Source organism: Crotalus tigris, unplaced genomic scaffold (assembly GCF_016545835.1).
Source record: "Crotalus tigris isolate CLP2741 ecotype Arizona unplaced genomic scaffold, ASM1654583v1 scf7180000017591.2836849, whole genome shotgun sequence".
Classification (NCBI taxonomy): domain Eukaryota; kingdom Metazoa; phylum Chordata; class Lepidosauria; order Squamata; family Viperidae; genus Crotalus; species Crotalus tigris.
Window position 1 is genome coordinate 477,890 of NW_024096497.1, and position 21,651 is coordinate 499,540.

Here is a 21,651-nt window from a genome sequence, read left to right on the forward strand (position 1 = left end):
ATCATATTTCACTCTTACTGATTCAGAAATAGATAGAAGGACAGTCTGGGAGTGTTACAAAATAGTTTTCCTTCCCTTTGATTTGATTGGGATGGAATCACAAGATATGAAAAATAACTTCCGACAACCAACTGGCTTATTTGAATTAAAGCCCAGGAAAATTGTTCCTTTTTCCTTTGCTTTTAATCAACAATCACATTTTGATTCCCTTTGCTTATTAAAAGAATATTCAGTCTAACCGCTTGGTCCACACCCTTTATTTTCTAAATGGCATAGCCATTTTGCAGGATTATTATTGTGCATGCATCCTGCTACTTGGCTTGTTTTAGGTTACCTCCAATCCAACAAATTACCTTCAGGTGTTTACTGGTTCATATTATTCAATGGTCTTTTGTAAAAGAACAAAGTCTATTTTTAAGAACTATTTTGCATTCAAGTTGCACAAGATAAGATAGGCATAAAATAACATTCTTTTTTACATCTAACATAACCTTTAAATATTATATTCCTGTTTTCATTATGATTTATAAGGTATTTCAGATTTATACTGTCCTTTCTATATTAATCTATTGAAATTCCATTATTTTTCCTTGGCTAAAGTCATTAAGGCTTATAAACACATCTTTCTTGCAGCTATACTTACCTCAGGCCCCACCATCCCACAAGAAAACTTTTCCTTCCAAATTTGTTAGCGTAAATGTATTTATTTATTTATTTGATTTAAATAGCTGCCCATCTCAAATACATAACTCTGAATGGTTTCCAATAAAATTACTTTTTTGTTGCACCTCATTGTTTTTGAAATTCCTGCACACAATTTTAACCTCATTCTCTCTTTCTGTTGTGAGAGTCTTAGCTTTAAAAGCCTGCATTCTCTTTCAAGCTGTCCCTTTCTGTTACAGCCCGTGTTGTGACGTATTGCTTTTTGCATTGCTGGCAATAGGGTGGGCGTGGCTTTGGTATGATGAAACCAGCCCACGGGCTGGCAGTTTGACACTCCTGTGTAACAGTAAGGACAGGACACATTTCTCCATTTTATCTTGTTTAAAGAATTCCATTCAGTTGCATCATTCATATCACACTTGATATGCCTCCAGTTTAGTAATTACATTTACAAGGATTTTTTTTGATGTAGTTTGATTAATTCAGCTATATATTTTTTATTTTTCTGGTAATGATCTTAATAATAAATCCTTGATTAAATCATAAGAAAGTTTTACAGTATTTGTTTTAATGCCTTCTGAGTAGAGACAATCTGACATAGATTCCATTAAGTATCTATTCCTTTTTCTCCCAATAATTTTTATTTTTTACTAATGTAATAAAAAGCAACAGAACAAAAGAAACTCAAAATAAAAAGAAGGAATAGAATACATATAATTATATAGCAGTCTAATTTTTAACTCATCTATGTTATTGATTTTTTAAAAAAATATTATTACTGTTCAACTGTTACATTGAGGTTGAAGTGAGATTGGAAAAGCTGAAGTTTTATGAAAATATTTAGAACAATAAGCAATAATAAAATTAAAAACAAAAATAAGCTTATAAGAAAAAGCATTTAACTCATTTTTTCCTCCTTTTTTTCCCCACAAACTATTAATTGCTACTTAAACATTTACATATTCTAAATGTCTTTACTTATTTTGTATGTGATACCTTCATTTTTCAATTGTTCAAAGAACTGCTTAGAGAAGACCATGGGGTTGAAAATAGATAAAGCAACAATTGCAATTGTAATGGTATGAGGAAGAAGAACCATAGCCTAGACAACCATCATGAAAAAGGTTCACAGAAGCAAAGGAAGCATGCTTCCTCCCTATTTTTCTGGAAAGTAAAAGTAAAGGAGTAGAGAAATGCTTTCAGTCTTGCAATATTCTATTACTGTAACTGTGAAATATGGGTAGTGCTAGTATTCATGTCTAGATTATCTAGATCAGGGTCCCCAACCCCCGGTCCATGGACCAGAACCGATTCATAGCATGCCAGAAACCAGTCCGTGCAAACAAGTGAATCCCCGTTTGCTGGATGCAGGTAGCACATGAAACCACACCCCCTCTGGTCTGTGGAAAAACCTTTCTCCATGGAACCAGTCCCTGGTGCCCAAAAGGTTGGGGGCCTCTGGTCTAGATTACCTTGAAGGTCTGACATAATCAGAACTTAGAAGGATCAGACCTTGAGTTCACCAGTAGAACTCTCTTCACTTGCCTAATTTTGAGCCTAACAAGAGAGTCAGCTTTGGGAACCTTAATAACAAATGTACGGGGGCGGGGGGAGGAGAACAAATAGAACTAAATCAACTGGAAAGCTTTTATTTGTTGTTATATTCACTTTTTTATTATTTTGAATTTGCAAACAACTTCCACATACATAGTAAATATACATTCAACCTTACAGAAAAATATTCTGTTTATATTTTTGAATTAAAAAAGTTGTATCAGCCTCTCTTCACTTGGATTTTATTAAAATGTACAACCTGATCAAAGGCACCTAAATTCCTTTATGCAATCATAAAATGATAAATTTCCTCTTGTTCATATCCCAGACTGCCCAATCTAAATGTGATTAGCTCATATTCAATTAATGCTAGGGAAGGATGAGTTAATTCTTCCCCCATGCTATTTCACTAACTAGAACTGAAATAAATATTTACTCCAGATAAGAACAGTTCTTATCTATAGGAAAATATACCTTTTTAGTTATGGCATTTTCACAGGTGAAACAAAATTATTTTCGATAAAACAGAATTTAAATTACCACAACTGTTTATTCAGAAAGTACAAGGTTCTTATGGTTTTTGTTAAATTCACAATCCTCTTCCTCCTCTTCCTCTTAATCCTCCTCTAATCTATATAGCTGAACAATTTAGAAAAAACATAAAACATTTTTATTCCAAAATTTTAAAGTCATCCTTTATCATGGAGCTGCAGGGCAGAATATGGAGTTTATACCGAAATCTTATTGATATATACTCGGATCTAACTGAGTCTAATAAGATTAATTTAATGTGAAGAAACAGATTTGTTTCAGAAACAAAGTTAACAGAGAACCACTCCATAACACCATCTTCTTCTTTTATATACTAGATCAATTTTACTTAGTCAATTCAGAATTTTATTTCCAGTCCTATCTCTTAGTGCCAAACTCTCAGTCCACCCTCTCCTTACCAAAATACTGATTTTAGACAAATAAAATAATATCAGAAGATCTAAATCCCATCTCCTTGGTCCACAGTTTTATTGATTCCTATCAGACTCGTTATATTGCTTCTCTTCCTTGATCAAATGCATTTGATTTTAATCAGACTTCAAGTGTGAGTACTCACAGATGGTGACTCTCAAATCTATGTTCTGACAATAACAACACATGGGAGCTTCACTTTCACTTTCCCAAACAAGTTGGGATGTAAAACCTTGTTTCGTCAATGTGATGGCAGTTGCTAAAGGAGGGCTTCTGTGCCTCAAGGACATAATTTTAGCATGAAAATGAATTATGGAGTTAGGGAGATTCTATTTCTTTTTTGTTTTTGTTTTTTCTCTATTTCCTGCATATGCCCAAATTTCATTACAAACTTACATGAATAATTTTGATGCATGAAGTGGTTTTTGTGCAACAATAAACAATGGGGTGAGTAACTGGTAACCCTAAGGCTACCAAAGACCCTCAGTGGAGATATATTCTTGGACCTAACTTCAAAATCCTCTTCAACAAAAATCTCTAGTGAGACTTATTGTTGATCATCTGCAATTTGCTTCTTAAGGGAGAGTGTACAGGGATTCAATGAATGAGTGAGACATCTCATAAAGACAAGAGGTCAGAGAAATAAGACCTGAAAAACAAAATGATATCTATTCATTTATTACTCTGGCCTCCTTCAGTGCTTATTTGATCGTATCTACCACCCCCATAAAAGTACCTCTAAGAAAATATGGCTCTTTACAGGAAAAAATTCTATCTACTATCAATGTGAAATGATTAATATTAAAAGCTTTTTTATCTCAACTGTTTCTGAATGAGAAATATTTAATTTAGAGAACAGAATGGTATGAGCACCAGAGTTGACAAGATTATTTAGGTTGGGAATGTAGTTCTCCAAAAGATAAATTCTAGAGAGAGAGTAATTTTATTTTTTACATTTATAGACAAGTGTCTCTATTTTTCCTTTTAGACTGTTTTTGTTGAGTGGGGTGATTGGGTATTTTTTCACATTATTGAGAATTCTGACTTTGAACAGTCAACAGAAGTAAAAGTAATTGTATGATGATATATATATATATCCTGCCTTTCTAGTTTATCTCTAAAACACCCAAAGCAGTAATATATTATCAAAACAAATTCAAATTTCAAAACAGAAAAATGTGAAAGAAAATACTATCAGCTAGTCATGTCCAAACCTTCTGAATTTACAGAAAATTAAAAATGCATTTAAAAAGTAGCAAAGAGAAAAGTTTCTCAGGCAGGAAATTTCAAATAGGTTGGCCAAATGAAAAAGATGCTATTGCTTAATAGCTTAGAAGACAGTTGTATAGATGGTAGGAATAACTCCTCTCCTTTACCTGATTTAATGTCCTGTGTGGTTCTTCTACAAGTCTCCACTAGCCTTGAAAGAATAATGTTCAGAAGAGCTTTCTCTGATGGTCTGACCAAATCAACATTCCTTTTTATGGGAGTCATTGTGAATCCCCAGGACTTCAGAAAAAAGTATCTACCTTACATATACAACTTAAATTTAGAAGTTCTTAAGAAGATCCTCGGAGCTTATCAGATTCTCCATCCAAGAGAATGGTTGCTAAAAGTGCTGAGTCTTTCCTTGTCACATTCCATTAGATTATCAGCTCAAGGACAATGCTGGATGGAACTGATCAAGAAGAAAGTCATCAGGAGTGCTGGGCAGCCTAAGAAAGGTAGCAAGAATGAATGCAAAACTTACAGGGTTAGTTGGTTGTGTGCTTGATGACATATGATGGCATTTGGCATCACTCTGTTGAAAGGATACAAGATATGACAAGGAATAAAATTGGAAATCCCAGGACAATTTATGTCAAGAAGGTAGTATGCAGGCCAGAGTTTTGTTCTTCAGCATTGAAAAACATTGAATGATTGAATATGATAAAGGGATTTTACTGTGCATATGTCGATTCAAAAAAGTGTTTGATAACATGAATAGGCTCAAATTATGAAATGTTTTGCATGAAAATAAATTAAAAATAACTCCTTTATGCAATAAAATTAGCATATAAGAGAATCGTGAATGTGAAATGTCCAGGAAATAGTTCAGTCCTGAGCATGGAATCAAATCAAAATTATTCTTGTGATGATCAGGCAATTGCCTCAATAAACCTTAGAAATATTTGGAGAAAAATCCATAATTCTATTCTAATTCTGTGAAGTTTCAGTTCACCTTTACTTTTCCTGAAGGTAAATTTCAATTATACACTAACATTGTTCCTGACATGGGAAATGCCACTTTTCATCAAACAAAGTGAAATGTGAAAAATAGTGAAAATGAAATGCTGTTAGGAAAGTAGTCTTCTCTTATTAACTTCATCTCTTCCAGTGCAGGATAGTTTCTCTATATTGTTGTCTACCACTTTGCTCAGTTGAATACAATCAAGATGGTTAATTAAGATTACTAATTAGAGAGTCCTGACAGAATTGTGCTTTCCACATAAAGGACCTATTTCCCTCCCACTCATGCCAGTGTCACTTAAGAGTTGATCTAGGGAAATCAGTATCTGTATAAATAGCCAGCCACGGCCATTAGAGAAGTAGCTCCCAGTATGACAGATACTGAGATTATTAGCCAGGAATTTGTTTGCCTGTCATTGTAAGAGGCAAGCAATTTCTTTTCTGAGGTGGCATTCTCCAACAGCCAAAACACCACAATTTATAAGACAGAAAAGAGAGAAAACAACACCCTCTTAAAAAAACTCTTCTGTTGCTTTATCCCCAATGCAACTTTATAAGAGTCTGAATGCTGTTGTCATTGGTTACAATTTCTGTATTAGCCATATATGTAGTACTTCACTACTTTTTTTTAAAAAAAATCCATGATTGTTTTGCTGAACAGATGCACTGCCATTTCATGGCAGTAACTTCTCTGAGCCATAATTGGATGTCAATATGCTTTCATATAATGCCATGGTGAATTCAATACATTTTTAGTTTCTTGGACATTAATTAGGATCGTATGCTGGATTATAACATCTTTCTCAACCCAATTTTTGAGGAAATAATTTTAGCTTATTTCCATATTAGAAAATGCTCATACTTATGCTGCTCAATGCTTTTCTGGATGATTTGTTTCTTGGAAGAATAAGTTACTCCTACCAATAATTCAGTAGCTGATATAAGGAGTAGCTGCAGTTGGGGATGAGAGAAGAGGATTCATCCTAAATTGGGTGGGACAATCATTAACTTTTAAACCTATGCAAAGTTTTAAAGAGTTGCCCCAGGCAAAATCTTGCTTTTGTAAATCTCAGGCTAGGCTGGAGAAGGTTGATGCTTTGGCTACTCCTATCCATGAGTTGGAATGCAGAATAGTTCCCAGAAAGCTTTATGACAACCTAAAAATTTATCCCCTTGTGGGAAAGGAAAAATTCTGAATAGAGTAAAATTTCTGATATAGAACCAAACAGACACCATCTTTTGAGATTCTTTGGCAACAAAGTGAATCTCTATCTACTGCTGCTTCTGAGGAGATAGTGGGGTAAATTATTTTGGTTGCTGAGAACTGTAACTGAGTCTTAAATCAATCACAACCAAGGTTCCAGGAAGAGCAGGATATAAGATGATAATAATCCTTGAAAATGTTTATACCTTTATTTACTTCCAAGGTAGCTCTGTCCTGAATAAATCAGGGATAAAGAAAAAAACCTCGATATTGAAGTAGGACAGCCACATTAGTCGGCAAAAAAATCTGGAAGACTTTTTCACTAACACATTTTTATTAAAAGGTGTAAGTTCCATCAGCAGATGGAATGAATGCAGATAAACCTACAACTGTGACTGTAAACAATGACTGAGTTTGCATTTTCTCAGCCTTAGTCTAATGTATAAGGGTACCTGCAAACTTTGAGAATATTGGCACATAATAACTGCAGGATTTTAAGGAAGGGATGTATTGCTGATCATTATAATTCTGTAGCAAAACTATAGGTGAATAGTTATAACAAACCTTAGTTACTGCTATGGTTTTATATTTGTGGTAAAGCACGTATTGACCATAATAGAAAATCCAGTTTGAAATGTTTTAAAAATATAAGGATCAAAGTATCCCTATAAAAGGAATATCTTGCATTTAAGAAATATACAGCATATCAATATGTTAACATGTGAAAATAACAAAATGCAAAATAGGTGGTAAAATAATTTTATACAAAAAAATTCATAATTGAACAGTATGAATACAATTTGTTTAAAACAGCTATAGATCAAGTGGTTGGGTTTTTTCCGCCTAAAATACATCAAAAGTCTTTGAGCATTTCCCAAGGTTCTGCTGATTAACCCAGTAGGATATTAATTAACAACACATCTGCCATCCATACTCAACATTATCCTCTTCCAATTAAATGAGATCTGGGAAACTCAGACTTCTGAACCACATATGAAATTAGTTTTGTAGGCTGAAGTATATAGAGCCCTTCTGATTGAGACGTACTGTATAATAAAACATGCTATATAAACCTTTGAGTTACAGAATCCAAATTACAAAATGGATAGTGATTAAAGATTGTGCAACTCAAGTTTCTAGACCGCCAAACTAATCTCATAAATATTTTGCTTGGTATTAAATATCCTGCCTTCTTTTTTTATTTCAAAGTCTGCAATATTGGGAAGTTCATTGATATTCGAAGGCACAAGACAGTGAAGCAGAGACAAACTTATCAGTAACCATGTTTGTTTGCTGAAAACCATTTCTACCCAGAGTACTGACAAATTATTCTCCCTGATGATACGTGAAGCCAGTTCAGAAGAAGAGCACGGCTACCTGCTTTTACTTGGGAGTCTTTTTTGGATGACACAATAAATAGAAGGAGAATTGCCAGCACCAACAGATGAAGCAATAACAGATATGAGTAAGCTGTTCAAACTGAAAAAAGGTTTCTTTAAAAATGAAAAGAATCCTAAAACAAATTATCAGCCCCAATATTGCCATTAGCTAGAAAAACATATTTTGGTCCATTTTTTTCAGTGACAGTTCAACTCTCGTTTTTAATCTTATAACAAATGCTGTGAGGTATGCTACATCACACACCGGTTGGACCCTGGATCAAATCTAATCATACTCCAAGCTTACCTCATTATAATATCTCTTGGCTCAAAATTAATTAATAAGGGAGAGCTGGAATTAAAAAGGTATTTTTGTAGAAAGGGCAGGGATGGGATCTCCTCTTAGGTTATTTGTCAAGGTCAAATGGATTAGTTTAAGCATGTGGTGAGATATATACAGCATGTAGGCAGAATTATTTTAAAAAATATTTCTCTTTACTGTTTATTGTCTGGATGCATTTTCCATTATTTTTTCAATTATATGAAAATTTTACTAAGTATTTACAAGTTGTTTCAGTAAGTATTGTGACTCATATGCCTATCAGAATTTCTCTCTTTTTTCTCAAATTGTTACTTTTGGAGTCCTCTCCCTTCAGCTTCTTTGATTTAAAATTAAATGAAAAAAAAGAACAAATAGAAGAAGAATTCCAGATAACATACAGTTTGAATCTGAGTAACAAATGGAATGTGGCACTGTGATTTGTCACTAATTGTCACTGAAAATTGTGAGGGAACACCTGTGCCAGCTAGCTCTGTTCATGATTGCAATGCATTTTACCACTTTCACATTCTAAATATACATTTATGTATGTGTGTGTGTTTGTATTCACATACATATCCACACATACATACACCCATCACACTGTTTTCTTTTGGAATAAGCAGTATTGTACAAAGTACAGAAGAGAAGTAACAAACAGTAAGTGAAAGAAATTAAAGACATGAGAATGCAAGTACTGAAAAATGCCCAGAGAGATAGTCAGTGGTGAATCTGGAGTCTATGAATACACCAAAAATCCATGTGTGCAGCAGATGGATACATGGCCAATGCATGTCCAGTGATCTGGAACAGAGTAAATAAAGTGATCTTCCTCCCACATACATGTTCTGTTAGAGAAAGTTGTGTGGATGGTGAGCAAAAATTCATCAGAGTATTTCTCACATATACTGAATCCATGTCCATATGTATGGATGTTCCCTCTTAGACAAAAGCACACCACTTCCTGACAGATGCAGAAAGTGATAAATAACATTCTGATATCTAACCTGTCATGTCATTTGATTATAAATGTTATATGACTGCTAACAATGAGGATGGTTGCAGGGATCCAAGTTCTTGAGTAGAAAGCTCCCCCCTTTTTTTTCCTGTACACTTTCTTGTTTTCATGAAAAGAAGCCATACAGCTAAAATGCACTTGGTTTTGATTCACAAGTATGTCATTTGTTCATTCATGGAACATAATTGATTGCTGCAGATTCTACCTGTGTGAAATTTTTCCCCCTTCTGTCAGAATGTTAAATCCCCACAGCAGTGGATGATATATTAGGTTTTGTTGCTTAATTCTTAATTACTGCTGCAGAGCCATATGTATGACATTATGATTAGCTTTCTAACAAAGAACACCAGAGCATACAAGGAAGGAGTAATAGTGTTGATAATTACTTGGAATAGTAAAGACATTGCTTAGCTTTTCGCAAAGAGCCTTGTTATTGTTTCTTTTCTACTGATGCTGCTTTACCCTTTTGGAAATTGGTATCTCTACCAGTGTATCTCAACCTTGGCAATTTTAAGATGTGTGGACTTCAATTCCCAGAATTCTCTACCCAGCTTGGCTGGATGGATCAAGGATTTCTAGTGCATTGGCATTACACACAGCATAGCTGATTCTGTTCCTGCACATAAGGAAGATGATGGAAACCAGGGACATTTGTTGTTCACCAGTCAAACTTAGTGTGAATTGTACCTACTGATGAAGCATATTAGTATAATAATAATAATAATAATAATAATAATAATAATAATAATAATAATAAAGTTGGAGGGGCCTTGGAGCTCATTAGTCATCTAGTCCAACCCCCTGCTTAGGCAGGAAACCCTATACCATTTCAGACAAATGGCTGTCCAGTCTCTTCTTAAAAACTTCCAGTATTGGAGCGTTCACCACTTCTGGAGGCAGGTTAATTAATTCCACTGGTTAATTGTTGTAACTGTCAGGCGCTTTGGAAAATAGCTTGACTCCCTCTTCTTTGTGGCAGCCCCTGAGATATTGGAATACTGCTATCATGTCCCCCCTCGTCCTTCTCTTCATTAAACTAGACATATGAAATACTAAACTAGACATACATATAGTTTCAATTAACAGCATACATTAGGAGAAATATGTTAAATACCCATTAAAAGGGTATTATATGGGGAAATATATGTTAAAACCCATGTATTTGGGAGAATATGGTATATAAGAACTATGTATAGTAAGAACACTGTGACTGTAAAACAGAGATTTTTATGTACTTTTAAGTACCAGAATAAACTTTCACTAAGGTCAATATGAACTTGAAACCGGTTTATCATGACTCACACACCCCTGGTTGCTCGTTGACTAATATGAAGCCATTTTATGTTTGTTCTTCCTAGTCAACATTTGATTTGAAACAACTGGAGAAATAATTCAGAAATACTTTAAATGGTAGCCTTTTTGCATTGCCCCTCATCACTGTGAAAACATGACTGACGCTTAAATGTACCTGTTTAAGCAATTGTACTGAAACATTAAATTTGAATCTACACAATGACTACATTATTTATCTATACAATCAAATCAGAATATGGGAATGTGTTTATCTTGTTGTAGATGTGTGCCAGAGACTGTTACAATAGCTTCTTAAAAATACACATATCCATTAGGAGTAATGGTAGTGCTTTGGTTTATAAACCAGATTGAGTTTATAAGCCAGGGTCTTCAGTGGAGATAAGTTTCTAATAGGAACAACCAATAAAACCTATTATATTGCTCTGCAGTAATAAGATTATATAAGTTTGAGACTATTCAAAAAAGCAGAAGCCCATAAAGATCATCAAGTCCAACTTGTGCAGCACTTAAGATCAATGGAAAACCATAACACTCAAACACTATGATAAAGATTATGCTTCTTGCAGGCAGAAAACTTTTAAAGAAAAAATTGAACATACAGATTTTTTGTCGCTTCAAGGGGCAAGACTGGAACGGATGGGTGGAAATGCCACTGAAGCAGACTTTAGCTAAAAACATTTTGACAAAATTTCATAATGGTAACAATTGTTCAACAATGGACAGACTGTCTCAGGAGGTGGTGGGCTCTTGCTTGCAGGAGGTATTGAAGCAGCGGCTGGCGGACCATCTGCCAAGAATAATTCCTGCATTGAGTAGGGGTTGGACCAGATGGCCTCCAAGGCCCCCTTCATAATTTTCAATACCACCAAGTCCCTATACAGCACCCATAAATTCCACAAATGACTTCAAATGAAGGGGTGCTCACTTAACTTTGGTTCAAGGGGGAGAGAACTCAAAGTCTGAAATGACTCCATGGATAAAGCTCTGCTTTGTATTTTTTTTGGCTTGAAGAAACATTAATGGGATGCATTCATTTATTTACACATCTTGCTTTTATGATTTTTTAAAAAAACTCCGTACAAAGTGATTTTCAGAGACTACATGGACCATCTATACCTCCTCTCTAGGCCAGTAGCAACTGAGAAACCAAAACAAAACAAAAAACAATAGAATAAGTAAATTAGCCATATAAATACCAGAACGAAAGCAATAGTTCATATTTCTATTTTCTTAGACTCAGTCTCCACCGTGTCTTTCTACTATAGAAATTACTTCTGGCAACACTTTTCTCAGCTACCAATGTTGCCTCTTGAGCAATGTGGACCACAGTTCTTCACATGTGCACTAAACTAACTGGGTAAATCATCACTTATATTTTATTTGATATATAATTGGTGATGTATGCCATGGTTTAAGATGAAGGATGTGCTTTGTTTGCAGAAGGTCCACATTTCCATTTTATTTCCATCTATTTCAAAGGCTATCGAGGATGGAGAGAGGGTGGGAGAACCTGTCCCAATTTCCCCCATCAGAATGAACAGAAATCAGTCAGATCTAAGGCAATATAAAACAGATTTGTATGTTCACATGAACACATGGGTTTTATAGCTTAAAGTTGATACTTTAAAATATAAGGGCACCCCTATTGTTCCTTCAGTTATTCCAGTTATTTTATCATCCAAACAAATTGGATTTAAATGCATGTTAAAAATTAAACTCTCTTTATAGGGACTTGTGGGAGAACCTGTTACTTTTGTAAAGAATTGTCTGCCAAAAATCTTTAAGTGACATCTGCATATCTAATATTAGAGAATACAATTGAACTGCTTGCTGCAGTTTCACAAAGTGCTCCTGCAAGGAACATTTCCTTCTCCCCATGATATGACATGGCAGCTTCTACCACTCATTAGGATACCAACATGTCTTCCAGAAATGAGGCCAAAGGCCACATGCTTTAGCCATCCAAGTACTCATATTATTTCAGCAATACACCCTAAAATATCTCACTGTGGCATTAAAAAGCTGCCCCCTAACATGGAGTTTTGATTTTGTTTTTTGGTTTAAGTCTCTATAGTCTCCGATTTCTGGGTAAGGGAACTAAAAACAGTTCCAAGTGTAAAGCAGTGAAACTGGCACTAAGAGGTAGAACTGAGAAAAGAAAAAGGGGGGGAACCCTTAGTTTAATTACCACACCATCAACATTCTTAGATGCTTGCCTAGCTATAAGTTTTAATGGCAAACACATATACACACACCCTCCTGCTTTCCCCACTCCAAAACTCTCACCGCCTCCTCCTCCAATCTGGCTTCTCTGCCTCCTTGACAGGCTTTTTAGCCTCAAGTTGATAGTTGTTAAATCAAAAGTAAAATGTAACCAAAGTTTGTTTTAAAGTGGGAACAAAGAAGGAATGCTGTCAACTCCCAGACAGCCCAGGGAAGTCAGCCACCATTTCTGCTGCAGAACCAAAGAGATCCACTCTGTAAACCACTTGGGGAGAACCACCAATTTCTCCTATTGCCATATTTGCCTCCCACAGCATAAGCCCATCACACTGCCTGAGGCCAGCAATGTGCTGCAGCTGCCAAAAAGGCCAATACAATGCTAGGCTGCATTAAAAGATGTATAGAATCAAGATCACATGAAGTATTAATACCACTTTACAATGCCTTGGTGAGGCCACACTTGGAATACTGCATCCAGTTTTGGTCACCACGATGTAAAAAATATGTTGAGACTCTAGAAAGAGTACAGAGAAGCGCAACAAAGATGATTAGGGGACTGGAAGCTAAAACATATAAGGAACGATTGCTGGAATTGGGTATGTGTAGTTTAATGAAGAGAAGGACGAGGGGGGACATGATAGCAGTGTTCCAGTATCTCAGAGACTGCCACAAAGAAGAGGGAGTGAAGCTATTTTCCAAGGCACCTGAAGGCAGGACAAGAAGCAATGGATGGAAACTAATCAAGGAGAGAAGCAACCTAGAATGAAGAAGAAACTTCCTGACAGTTAGAACAATTAACCAGTGGAACAACCTGCCTCCAGAGGTGGTGAATGCTCCAACACTGGAAGTTTTTAGGAAGAGACTGGACAGCCATTTGTCTGAAATGGTATAGGGTTTCCTGCCTGAGCAGGGGGTTGGACCAGATGACCTCCAAGGTCCCTTCCAACTTTATTATTATTATAAGAAGAGATCAAATTGTACTTCATACTCCTCTAGAGCCTTCATTTTATCTTGCTGCATGGGGAGGAGAGCTCCAGTCCCTTTGCCAGAATCATTCACTACTGAACACCTGCATATACACCAAGCTGGTTGAACAATAAAGGGCTAGGAACCAAAGGCTGCCTATATGTAGAAAAAAAAAAGCCCAGAAAATGTACCAGGTAAACATATTATTTTTACTTGATAGAAGCAGTGAATTTAAGGATACATGAAGTATATGAAAAAGTAAAAGAGAAGTCTTAATAAAAATGAAAAATGAAATTATAAGTCAGGCAACTAAATGTCAGAATAAATAACAACTACAATCATAATAAATAGTTGCGTTTATATCCCATCTTTCCTTCTGAACAATTTATAGTTTAAAAACATCAGTAGCTGTAGGATATTCAGCAACATCTATATACATAAATCAGATTACAAAAAGTATAAAGATGGATGCATGGATAGATATGAGAGAGAGAGAGAGAGAGAGAGAGAGAGAGAGTTTTTTAAAAATATTTATTTATTTATTTATTTGTTTGTTTATTTGTTTGTTTATTTATCTATTAAAAACACATAGCTATTCCTCTTATAGCAAACTCTGGATGGCTCTATCAAAAATTAAAGAACTTAGAAACCATATTAAAACCATTAAAACCAAACCCACTAAAAACAAAAACCTGGTGCCAAGTCAAACATCAGATATACAATCACCACATCTTATTCCAGCACTTGGGGAGTGGGGAGCCAGATCTTTGGTGCTTTTCAGAACATTAGGAAAATAGAGGATGGAAGAGGGTTCCATAGGGCAGTCTGCCACAGAAAGAGTATGCTTCCTAGCTCACAAAAAGTGGCAACATTTAAAGAAAAGGATTAGGAACATACTCACCCTCTTTAACCTGGTAGGGCAGACTGATATCTTTAGGGAAAGGCAGTCCCGTAGATAACCTGTTCCTGTAGGGCTTTAAAGGTAATGACCAGCACTTGAATTGCACCCGGAAAGAAACTGAAGGCCAGTGCAGTTCACAGAACAAAGGTATTACATGGGCAAACCTGGGGGTTTCCATTACTGGGTGCACTGCTGTGTTCTGGACTACTTGAAGTTTCTGGATGATCTTCAAGGGCAGCTCCATGTAGAGAGCATTGCAATAATCCAAAGAGCAGGTGATGAAGCATGAATGACTAAGAAGCTTTATTAATATTATTATTATTGTACTATTGTACTTCTTTCTCTTCAAATATCTCTAATCTTTACAACTAAACCATGTACAAGTTTCACAAAGTGGCAACAACTGTAAAAACAGAGATTAGTCAAGCCATAAATGGTATTGTTTTTGATAACTGGTAACAGGTTGCCAAGTTTATCAGTTAAACATTCTTTTGAATGCTTTACAATAGTCATTAGTTTCTAGATAATTTTAAAGTGAAAATAATTATTAAGATAGGTATATATGTAGGTAGATATAGATGAGAGAGAGAGGAGAGAGAGAGATGATAGACAGACATTCTCTTCAAACATGCTATTTTTTACAGTTAAACCTACTAGAAGAGTTTCACAGATGTGGAATGAGATTCTTAAACTCCTTTATTACTGAACACATTATCTCTCTTTCACACACACACACACACACACACACAGAGAGAGAGAGAGAGAGAGAGAGAGAGAGAGAGAGAGAGACAGACAGACAGACAGACAGACAGACAGACAGACAGACACACACAGGCTTAGATGCAGCCATTGAGCCAAGTCTAGAGGTTGTGAGTAGTGTAACCTGCATCAAAAAGGAGGAAACTTTTGTCTGCCACAGCAGAAATAAAGAAAGTGTGGGCAGGACTGTTTTTTTAAAAAAAGAAAAAGATGGCTGTATATAATTACCTAGATAAAACTAGATTTCAAAAACACACATTTCCACAACCTGTGTAACAGATTGGCTATATGGGCAGGTTAGCTTATGGGACAAATTAATTTAAACTTTTTTAATGCTATGTCCAGTGTGAGCACGTAGCAGCTTTCAAGAATAAGTTCTTTCTATACTCATATACTTGTTTCTACACATATTTTGAAAAAAACAACAACGGGGCAGTAATCGATTCAGTGTTAAAAAGAAGAAGAAGAAGAAAGGGGGAGGGGGAGAAAGAAAATGCCAAAACATGTTGCAGCTATCTAATGAACCTATCAACAAGAAAAGTTGAGATGGTAAAACCAGCAGCAAATACAGCTTTGCAAAATGCCTCACTAAAAAAGAAGTAATTTACTTTTATTAAAATGTGATACAAAATTCCACCAGATACTGCTAAGTTTTCCAGCTGGCCCTTTTGATAATATAATTACATGTGATTCAAAGCTTCATAATGAAAGAAGAAGCTTGAAAGAGGCCTCATGTGCGTGAATTAAGTTTGCAATATTTGATTTGCAATTTTTACAAAGTGAGAAGCGCATTACATGTGTTTGCCACAGAAATATCCTTCCATCTTTTGTTACATTCCATCTCTTGCTGTGCTCAGCCTGATTCAGATTATAGAGCACCTTAGAATACAGGCAAGGCACTATTATTTGCCCGTAAAATTATTTGCCCATCTTGGTGCTCTATAATGAATTGATTACAATAATTAATTGTAATTATACCATTTCAAAAAGGGCCTGCTCTGTTATCAACAAACTTGTAATTAAACCACATGTCCAAGGAGATCTTAAGCATTTCTTGTCCTTCATTTGTTTCTACCAGAAAACCAGGATTATCAGCTCGAGGTAAGAAGGTTTTCTAAACTTGGATTGGAGAAGCAGAAAAAAAAACTTTTGCGTAAGACCTCTGAGAACATCTTGTGGAGCACTTCATGCACAGAATCATAACATGTAGAACTATTTAATATGTATAAATGAAATACATGTTTCAATATGTATTTATTGTGTTAAGAATATATGTTCTCATTAAGATTTAGGCAAAGGCTTGTGAGACAATGTAACATTTCTGCATTTTTCTTCAAAAAAGGAGAAGACTAAATTAGCTAATGGAATCAAGTATGTTTTGAATGAACTTCCATTTCATAAGAATGAATTACATGAATGACAGTGATCTAAACACATTTCCTCAAACACAAAGACCACCAAATCAATGGTAACTACCCTGTGCAAATTATGCTTAGAATTATTGTCTTTCTGCACATTGCATCAGATTTTAACTGCATGGGTCTTTGCAGAAATACATATACCTTTAGAGCAAGGCTTGGCAGTTTTATTTTCTCCACGTTGTTCATTTGCCTCATTTTGTTTTTTGCTTAGATGGTCTTTTGTATGGGGGTGGTGGGTGAATAATTACAGAAGATATATTAGCAGATGCTCTGCTTTCCTATACTGATGTATGTTCAGTGCTATAATCATTAAAAATAACAAATCAAACTATATAGATGGTTTTCATTGACATGAACTTGGATGATTTCAGGAACATGAAAAAAAGTTCTGAGGAGATTCATGAGACATGGCTTCCAATTTGTGTCTTAGAAACAAAAGTACAGAAAACAGGAGAATGAATTTATGATGGGATGTAGTTAGGAGGTGGATTCTCAGACAAGAGAGAGTAATTCTGGAGGAATGAGAGGCAACTCAGCCCAGATATTATGCATTGGAGGAACAGGGTGAAGACAACTTCTCCCCAATAGTTCATAGAGCATATAGTAGATGCAGGTAATAGATTCAACAGTCTGGCAAGAATTTGTTTATAGATGTGAAACGATAAAGAATTCAGTTTGGAAGAATTACCACGCTATTCTTGGTTTGGGATCTGACACTCAGGTTCCAATACATGTTCTGGAATAAGCGGCTTTTACAAAGTGATGTCTATCCAGTGCCCAGGGACAAAAGAAGATGGATTTTTGTCTTTTTTCATAGAAATTAATTTATCTTTAGAGCTATCTATATGCTTCTTTCCATTCATAAAATTAATTATGTGCCTTGTAATCTTTTCCATTTGTTCAGAAAGTGACGGCTTAAAAAGTAATTTTCTGGTTTTGTTTTGTGGGTATTTGTGTGTATTTCTGTATGGGTAGATGTTTCTTACTATATTGCTCAGAACCTTAAAAAAAAAGTGCCCATCTCAACTGCTCCACACTACTGTTCATTTTTACTTCCTAAGAAAGCTACTGTATGAAAAAAAAATGCTATCAAAGCCCCCATGGCACTTTGTAAATGTAAAAATTTTGATGGAGGCAGATTCTTTGTTTTGCATCATGCTAGCTTCCTATTGTACAGTATTAATCAAAACTAGCATTATAAATAGTAAGGTGTATAGAGAACATGGAATAGTTCAGGTAGTCTTCAACTTACGATCACAATGGAGCACAACATTTCTGTTGCTAAGTGAGACCTTTGTTAAGTGAGTTTTGTCCCATTTTGTTACCTTTCTTGCCACAGTTGTTAAGTGAATCACTGCAGTTGGTAAATTAGTAACATGGTTATTAAGTAAATCAGGATTCCCCATTGACTTTGTTTGTCAGAAAGTCACAAAAGGTGATCACATGACCCCGGGACACTGCAACTATCATAAATACGAGTCATTTGCTAAGTGCCTGAATTTTGATCATGTGGCAATGGGGATGCTGCAACAGTTGTAAGTGTGAAAAATGGTCATAAGTCATTTTTTTCAGTGCCATTCACTAAATGAACTGTTGAAAGTCAAGGACTACCTGTATAAGGTAGACCCCAAATTAAGACTTTTACATCAAATTTTCACTGTATGTATTTGCCCACTTAGAAGCATAACAAAAGGGGTAGAGCTAATGACATTGTTCTCCACTCCCTCCTGGAATGAACAACCTAAGTGCAATAATTGTGTGTGTGTGTGCACGTGTATGCATGTTCATGTGTAAAGTACTTAAAACTGTTTTGTTGTGAATACTTGCAGTGATTTCTCTGAGATTTGTTTTCTTTATGACAAGATTTCTGTGTTGGTGTTAGGCAGATTTTCCAGTCTTCAACAAACCAGATGGCTATCCAAAAATGTGATATGACAATTTTTAAGAGATTTAAGAACCAAATCCATCAAAGAAATAAGCAGATTCTTTTTTGCTGAGATTTTGAATGATTAAAAATACATATTTTTATGTTCTGGTTCATAGTAAATTATAATAAATAGCAGTAAGGATATCTACCTAAGATCTATATTTAGGTAAAACAAAAATATGTGTTCAATTTTGTATGTTTTTTTAAAAAAACTGGTTGTAGTATTAATAAAATGCAAGTGTTTTCTAATTAAAGGCATTCAGTATTTATCCAAGTGTCTTAGACTATTGAAATAAGTATGCTGCTTATCATTTTTTAAGTAATGATTTCATCTTCATATATTCAACATAAGCAAATTATGGCCACCTAAAAGTCATAAAAATTGTAAAACTAAAAAGAAGTTTTAATGTATTTTTTTTAGTTTAGTCCAGTTATAGTTTTTATTTAGTAAGCAAAATAAATAAAACACATGTAAACCAGACTTTAGAATTTTTCTTGCCCACACCTCTTTTTTTAATCTCAAGTATCTGATCTGCCACTGCTTACTGCTTTTAACATACCAATTCTGTACAAGTAAGACTACACATTGTATCTAGCCTACTACCTGTAAAACAATCAGATCATTCTTCACCAAGCTTTTTTAAAAAATCCAACATCTTTTCTGTCTTATTGCTTTGGGATGTGGACAGGTCAACATCTTTTATCAAAATCTTTGTCTTCTGGCAATAGCAGCAGCTACCTGGTGCTTTTTACCAGCTGACAGTGTGGGTTACTTAGGGCAGGGATCCTCAAGTCTTAAAGTTTCCAAGGTTGAGGACCCCTGACTTAGGATCAAGAAGTATGCTTGCTGTCTGAGAGGATGCTCCAGACATGATATCTTCTGAAACAAAATGCTGCTAGAAAGCTTTGTGAATGTGTTTTTTACTCTTGCTTAAAAAAAAAAGAGCATGGTAGGCATCCATTGGAAATCAGCATGATCACAGCTAAAACTACTCTTGTGGAATAAAGAATGTTACTCTGTTTTCAGGATTTCCTGAAATTACAGGAATAACAATAGTAATGACATTATCTGTCTTCACAAAGGCTTTCTTGATCTGTTCTGCATTAATGCCTAGAAACAACCAGGAATGAGGCTACAAAAATGTTGGTAGAACTGGAGATTAGTAATTTGGTCTACAAGTAAGTTTTGAAATCATATACATTTTAGATATGTTAAATGCAAAAACTGTCAATGTTATGTCACATTGCTTTTATATATATTTTTTGTTTGCTATGAGTCTTCTGGAGATTGTATTCATTATTCTGGCACTGTGAATAAAAGTGCCATTTATAAGTAAACTACATATTTTCTATAGTGGTGTAAAAATAATACTAGTTTTTGATTAAGCTAATATATCCTGTTATTTCAAATTTCAGATGGAGGACATGTTATGAGAAATCCTAGCTCTTTTGAGAAGTCTACAATGCTTGGAAAGGTGGAAAGAAATAGAAAAAGTTGATGACTAGCAACAAGATGGATAGACTCAATTCCAGCAGCAATGGAACTGGAAGAGCTGAAAGATCAGACCAAGAACAGACCAATCTTGAGAATGTTTATTTATGTAGTCTCTAAGAAATGACACCAATTTGATGACACGTGATCAATCAATCAGTACTATATGTTCCAAAAGTCATTGGTCAGGCTTATATGAAACTAATTAATAATAGCTCCAATCAACTCTTCAATAATAAATATAATTTTCAGAATTATATTTGCACATATTATCTCAGCTTTGGTCAGAACTTTGTCGAATACATGATACCTATCCACCAAATTATTTTCTTTATGGGGCAAAAGAATCATCCAAAGTTCAACTGTCCATCTCTGTTCTGATCCTTGAAGCTTGAACAACCAAAGGCTACAATATTATTTCCAGTAATTGTGGAAAGTGCTGTGCTTTTTAATACATATAGATACAAATAGTCTTTGACTTATGACAGTAATGGAGCCTGCCAATTACAGCTGTAAATTATGATGGTTGTAAAGCAGGTTATCTCATGACCTACCCAATTTTTTTGTGGCAGCAGTTATTAAGCAAACATCACAGTTGTAAACTGCTGCAACCATTAAGCAAACCCATTGTTTTCCATGAGGCATTTTTGCTCAAAACCAGAAGTAAATGGCACTTCTGCAAAAATGTCATAAATTGTGATCACATGGTTGTGGGGTGCTGCAAACAGCCATAAATGCAGGCCAAGCTTCCAAAATGTAGTCATGTGACCAGGAAGAATGGCTATTTGAACTTTAGAACTGGGTTACAGTATAAACACCTTTTGGAGGGTCCTTTGCAGTGGTGGGATTCAGCTGGTTCGTATCACTTCGGCAGAAATGGTAGCTAATTTTTTGTTGCCCAGGCCCAGAATGGACTTCCGGAAGTGGCACCCACACAGAGAACTGGTTGTTCACATATTTAAATCCCACCACTACTCCTTTGTAACTTTGACCATGATAAGTCAAGGATTACTTGTAATATAAAAAAATTGCATGTTGTTCATGTACCTCTGTCTTCCTGCATTTTTCTGACCTGTGTTGTTTTTGCAGTTAAATGTTTTTTTTTAATGTTTGCTGGTGTTTAATAAATAAACAGCAAGCTATATTATTATTAGGGCTGGCCACACAGTCAGCCACATGTTTATCTTGGATTTGGTATTTTTATTCACCTACTGAGTTCTTCCCAAGAACTTGGGATAGGCAGATGTTGTTGTTTGATGGTGTGAATGGTATCGTCATAGGAGGTAGGTTGTTCCAAATAAAGTTGCTTTTTACAATTG